Here is a 6,636-nt window from a genome sequence, read left to right on the forward strand (position 1 = left end):
CTACCAAAGTTAACAAAAATTCAAAAAGTGTAGTAGCTTCACACATCCTCTAAGGTAGCCCTTTCCAAAGCAGCCGCTAAGGTGGCTTTAACACTTTCGAGGTGGTAGCTCTTTCTACCGGGGTGGTAGCTTTCACACATCCCATGAGATAGCTCTTTCTCTCATTAGGGCATAACTACTATCCGACTTATGACAGTAGCTTCATACATCATAGGTGGTAGCTCTTTCCACCCAACAAGCACAACTAAACAACAAAACTATTTTGTTCTTTCTTTTCATTTTTCCTTTTTTTTCAGAATTAACACAAGATACAACTATAAGTAGTCCCTTATACATCAAACATGAATTTCCAAAAGAGTTCAAAGAGTGAGTAGTGCAATAAGTGTCAATCGGGCCAAAATTCCTAGAAATTCAAGCAAAAACTAGAGCATGAAAACATTCAATGTTAAAAATTCTCCTAAACTCAAGAATACAATCAATGCAACTAAGGTAAACCGCCATTGGCTATGTGAGCATGTATGTCAATCAAAACTACTATAAAAGAGATGCGTGCACTATGAAACTCGCCCCACACTTAAGTTGTACATTGTCCACAATGTACAAATGCAAGCTCATTCATAATGTAAATCAATTGAATTCAGATGTGGGAGAAGCAATCAAAGCAATACTTCCCTAACTCCTAGTGTTGTATTTGATAAATCTAAGTCCATCGGAGTGTTGTTTCAATGGGTTATGAAGCTCACATGGCCAAGTACCGAAACACCTTGCCCGTGCCCATGACATAGTCTCAATTCCCATGATTACAAGACCATCTGCACGCATACACGAGGGGGTTCAATAAAGCTCAATAAAAATAAAACAACTCGAGTATATAAAAGACGAAGTAATGAATACAACTCAAGATAGCAAAATAAGAGATAAACTCAGAAGGAGAGTCCTTTCTGAGTGTACAAGTCCAAAATAAAATGCGGAAGTAAAAGACGAGAAAAATAAAATAAAATATAAAGTCAAGTGTCGATGTCGTCCTCTGGCTCTGCTGCTGCTGTTGCTGATGAAGTACATGGTGGGTCAACTGGTGTTGGAATAGGGGATGGAGATGTCGGAGATGCCAAGGGGGTTGAGGAGTCCTCGACCGCAGGACAAATGATGAGCCGACGTCTCGCTCTTAGATCTGCTGTAATGTGCTCTGTATACTTTATGGCCTGTGCAGCCCTAATATTGGCAATCTCTGCTCGGGCCTCTGCTATCTCTGTCTGTATCACCCCCACAGCGCTCTCGAGCCTCTCAAAATGATCATGGGCTCAAGATGATGAAAACATGCGCACGGGGGGTGGTTCCTCTGTCACTAGAGGCGCCTCGGTCTCCATAGGTGCTGATTGAGGCTCGGGGGTAGGCTGGGAAGACTCGGAATCATCACCCTCCTCCTCGGCTATCTCAGGGGTCGGTAGAACAAGCGCATAAACCCCGTGTGAACCTTGCGAACCATGCCCATCAATCTCATCATCTCCAGGCTCAGGGGCGCAGGTATACTTGTCTTCTCGGCCCCGCGAATCGCGCCCAAGAGACCCATGCCCAGAACTAGTCTCATAATGTAAGGCCTCGAGAAGATCGCTCCCAATCTAGCATAGTGGCCCTAATGTCAAATGTACTAAGTGACGATGTGCCCTAGATGGATCGGTATGCACTGCTTCATCGAATATAAGTACAGAAGATCCTGTCGGCTCAGAACGCCAGTGCTATCACCAAGGCCATTCACCGACCTACTAATGATGGCATGTAGATAGCGGTACGTAGGTCAGGAAAGGTACGTGGTCTAGGACACCCCCAGCTCACACTGGCTCTGACCAAATAACGCTCTGTACGCTCTATGTGGGGTCAGGGCTTCAGGATAATCGATTGGTAACTGAGAGCACCCTCGTACAAGCTGAGCTAAACTGAAAATTGAGTGATACTCAGACTATAGTGATGTCCAAGTGCTCTAAATTGAAAAGTGTCGAGGTCGCCGAATCTCGCATAGGATCTGTAGAACATAAATGATAACAGAACCTCCAGTGTAAGCTCCCGGATGGCTGGCTCTCTAATCGACAACAACTTCCCCCAATCACCCTCTGACACGAGATCCTCAACCTCATCGGTGACTCACACGGTCGTTTATCAGCTTGTTTCTTTGACCGAGGTGCCATAATCTGCAAAAAATTGAAAGAGAATCGATCAACCAAGTTAAGTAAACATAGCTGCAGAAATCCACACAGTTGTGCGGAATTTCCGCACGTCCGTGTGGATCCACGGGGCGTGAACAAACGCACGGCCATGCCCTAAACTCCACAAATGCACCATTATAACGCTTCTACTTCATTCTAAATATAGATAAACATTCTAACTGAAGAAATGAAGCATTATAGACTAGTTTCATCGATGAAAATCATAAATTTGTGAAGGAAATCAAAGATAGGGCTTACCGTCGATTTGAGATGAGAAAGCTTTGAAAACGGCAGGAAAACCAAGCAAAATCCTTCCAAGTTGGAGATACGAGGTCGGGAAACAATATATGAGTGCTCTCAGACAAATGGAGGATATGAGAGAGAAGAGGAACGATAATCCTTTTAAAAGGACTCGTGCCTCTTGGCATTCTGTACATCTGCACTGGCATGCGGAAATTACCCACACACGTGCGTCTCCACAGGAAAGCCTCACAGGGGCAGATGTGCTGTCTCGGGAAAACACTCATTACCTCTGAATGCTCTCACACGGGCGTGCGGAAAATACCCACACTCATGCGCCCGTCGCACAGGGACAGCCGCACGCCCCTATGGTTGCTCTGGACATCCGAGAAAAATTTAGTAAGTGTTCTGCATGCCTGTGTGGAAATTCTACACGGGCGTGGACATTCACATGGCCAACTCATATGGGCAAGCGCACGCCCCTGTGTCTTCTGGGGATGGAGCGAGATCCTCTGTAGAGATTCGCACGAGCATGCGGAAATTACACACGGCCGTGCGATTTTCACAAGTTCACCCACAAGGGCGAGTCCACGCCCCTGTGTGCTTTTGGGATAATCTGCCAATCTCTGCAGTAATTCACATGCCCTTGCGGAAATTACCTAGGGGCGTGCGAGAATCGTATGGTCATTCACAAGGGTGAGTCCACGCCCCTGTGACTTCTCTCGATGAGCTCGTACTGTAAATTCATAGGCGTGCGGAAATTCCACACACCCATATGTTTTCTCTGGATGGCTTAGAAAATTCTACACGCTCTTCAAAAAATTTCTGAACATGTTTACACACTCAAAGCCTGCCCTAATATGCAAATTTTACTAGTGAAAAACATGAGAAATAGCTCAAATGATCCAACTTCTCTAAATCCACATGAAAACACATTATGGCAATTCAAAACCCATAATAAAATCGCAGCACAAGTATATAAAAATCAAGACAATAACACTCAACACTTTATTCATGCACACACTAAACTACTAAACTACGAAAACAGTAAATACTTGGGTTGTCTCCCAAGAAGCGCTTGTTTAACATCACTTAGCTTGACATACCTTGTCTTATCTCACGGGGGCTCATAGATGAAAGTTGCCCTCTTACCCATGGCTTGGAAGCATGATGAGCAAAATCTCTTGAGGGTAGAGGGTGAATTATCGGGCTTGGGACCACTTAACAATGGTTCATCCAACTTCTTCGGTTCACGCACGTCTCCAGCAGTGTTGGAGGGTTTTCGGTGGCGTCTTCTAGCCCTCTTTAATTTCCGGAGTGCCTTCTTCAAGATCCCTGGGGTAGATGGTAGTTCTTCAGTCGAACTAAGCATCATTACTTCTTCATTATCATCCTCTTAGTTGAACAAGCCTTCGTATGGATCTGGATTGAACATTTCCTGCATGTATTCATCAACAATCTCATCAGTAACGTCTAGAAAATACAAAGTATCATCAAAATCAAAAGAATATCGCATGGCTTCAGCAAGGCGATATGTGAGCTTGTCATGTCCGACTCTCAATGTTAGCTCTCCGCCATCCATTTCAATCAAGGCTTTTAGAAGTCCGGAAGAACGGTATCCCAAGTATCAAGGGTACATCCGCATCCCTCATCGACGTCTAGCACTACAAAGTTAACCGTAAAAAAATGTACTTGTCCACCTTTTACAAGCACATCTTCGATGATGCCCATGGGATGTCTCACCGCTCGATCCGCCAATTGCAATGTCATCCAAGTAGGCCTAGGCTCGCCCAAGCCTATCTTTTGAAAGAAGGTGTATGGCATGACGTTGATACTGGCCCCTAAGTCCGCCAATGCCATTTCTTCACCTAGATTGCCAATATTACACAGAATGATGAAGCTTCCCGGGTCTTTCGTCTTGTTCGGCATGTTCTTTTGCAAAAACACCGAGCAAGATGCATCTAAAATCACTGAAGCACTCTACTCTAACTTCCTCTTGTTGGTCAACAAGTCTTTCAAGAATTTTGCATACTTAGGCATTTGAGCCAATGCCCCAACAAAAGAAATATTGATGTGGAGTTGTTTGAACAAACTCAAGAACTTCGTGTATTATTCATCCCCTTGGTCATTCTTCAGTCTAGAGGGATAAGGATTCTTGGCTTGAAAGGTGGGGGTGCCACCTCCTTCTCTTTACTTGCTCCCTTCTCAGCCTCTATAACCTCGGGTGCATGCTCATTTTGCTTCTCACTCGGAAGCTTACCCTCAACCTCGTGACTACTTTTCAAAGTGATCGCTTTCACATGCTCTCTAGGATTGGTCTCGGTGTTACTCTGCCCTACTTGATTTTCAAGATTATACAAAGAGGCGGTGTGGTTGCGAAGTGTAGCCTCAACTGATTGGAACCTTGTATCAGATGATTACACAAACCTAGTTAAGGCCTTCTCCAAATCGTTCATTTGGGTCTCCAAACCTGAAACTCCATTCTCCATGTTTGGGGTTTGTTGCTGGAAACCCGATGGCCCTATGGCCTTTTGTGGACCTTTGTTACTCCACGAGAAATTGGGATGACTCTTCCAACCCAGATTGTAGGTATTGCTATATGGGTCTCCTTGATTCCTCATGCCATTACCCACAAAATTGACATTCCTAACCGAAGATGCATCAATAATAGAGATCGGGCAATCGGCGGGAGCATGTCCTCCACCACATCCGGTAAAAGTAGTCACGGCCGCCACTCTATTCGAAGTTAGGAGATCTAACTCTTACTCAATGATTCTACTTGAGCCACCAATGAGGTTACTTCATCTATCTCATGGAGGCCGCCACCTTTTTCTTCTCCCTAGCATTCCATTGGTAGTTGTTTAACCCAATTTCTTTAATTAATTAACGAGCCTCATTGAGGGTCTTGCTACCTAAGGTACCTCCTGCTGCTGCATCCAAGAGTTGCCTTGTACTCGAATTCAGACCATTGTAAAAGGTCTGAACAATCATCCACTCCGGGAATCTGTGTCGCGAGCACTTTCTCAGGAGCTCCTTGAACCTTTTCCATATCTCAAATAGAGAATCCAATTCCAACTGTACAAAGGTCGAGATCTCATTCCTATGCTTTGCGGATTTTTCGGGAAGGAAATAGCGGGCAAGAAAAGCTTCTACCATCTCCTCCCATGTGGTAATCGTGGTTCTAGGTAATGAGTGTAGCCACTACTTCACTTTCCCCTTTATGGAAAATGGGAAGGCTATCAACTTAATGGCATCATCCGTTACCCCGTTTATCTTCAGCATATCACACACCTCGAGAAAGTTCTATATATGACTGTTCAGATCTTCATCGGCCAAACCATTAAACTGTGTGGATTGCTACAACATGTGGATGAATGTCAGCTTCAGATCGAAGTCCAAAGCTGTAATCGGGGGACGTACAATGCTCGATTATGTGCCCAATACTAAAAGTCTAGCATAATCGGATATTGTCCGCTGCTGCTCATTCTGTTCAGCCATGTTTTCAGATTCTTCTACTTCCTAATCAGCTAGATTAGATTGTTCTTGCATAGGTTCTTTCCTTTTTCTTCTGTGTACGTTCAAGCTTGGGATCTCCTTTAATCAGTACGGAGGGGTTCCCTCAGGTCATAACTAGGAGCTCAACCCAAAAAGAAAGAAAAAGAAATCAGAACGATGATAGAATAAGAAAATATGAAATAAAATGAATAAATAAATAGCTAAGAAAATAAAGTGCAAAGTATCTCTAAACGCCTACTCCCTGGCAACGACGCCAAAAACTTGACACGTCTGTATATGCGTGTAAACCGCAAGTGCAAGGGTATTGAAGTAATAATCCCAGATGAGTGGGTATCGTATCTACAGAGATTAGGAAATAAAGACACTTGAGTTGTTTCTTAACTAATGAGGAAGATCAATATTGATAACTGTGACAAAATATAAAATAACGAAAATATAAACAACAAGATAGAAGGTACAAGTAAAGGAGAAGTTAAGGCAATCGATAAAGATTGGATACTCAGATATTGATCGTCCTAGAACCATCATTTCAAGTGCAAGAACCCACTATTATACTTGCTAATCAATGCAACAATGAGTCATGGAAATCCTTAATTACATGATCCCAAATCTAAGGTCAACCATGCCTAACTCTATACATGTCTCGGAGGAGAGATTGAATAACCTCTCAACCTCGCAC

At 43.7% G+C, this 6,636-nt stretch overlaps 1 non-coding gene across 1 annotated transcript; it reads left to right on the forward strand.

Moving 5' to 3' along the window:
• The first annotated feature begins 5,442 nt into the window (after window positions 1-5,442).
• Window positions 5,443-5,549, forward strand: LOC120255239. The gene has a single exon (XR_005534935.1). It is a non-coding gene; the product is annotated as a small nucleolar RNA R71 (small nucleolar RNA).
• Window positions 5,550-6,636: the final 1,087 nt, after the last annotated feature.

Source organism: Dioscorea cayenensis, unplaced genomic scaffold, assembly GCF_009730915.1.
Source record: "Dioscorea cayenensis subsp. rotundata cultivar TDr96_F1 unplaced genomic scaffold, TDr96_F1_v2_PseudoChromosome.rev07_lg8_w22 25.fasta BLBR01000906.1, whole genome shotgun sequence".
Classification (NCBI taxonomy): domain Eukaryota; kingdom Viridiplantae; phylum Streptophyta; class Magnoliopsida; order Dioscoreales; family Dioscoreaceae; genus Dioscorea; species Dioscorea cayenensis.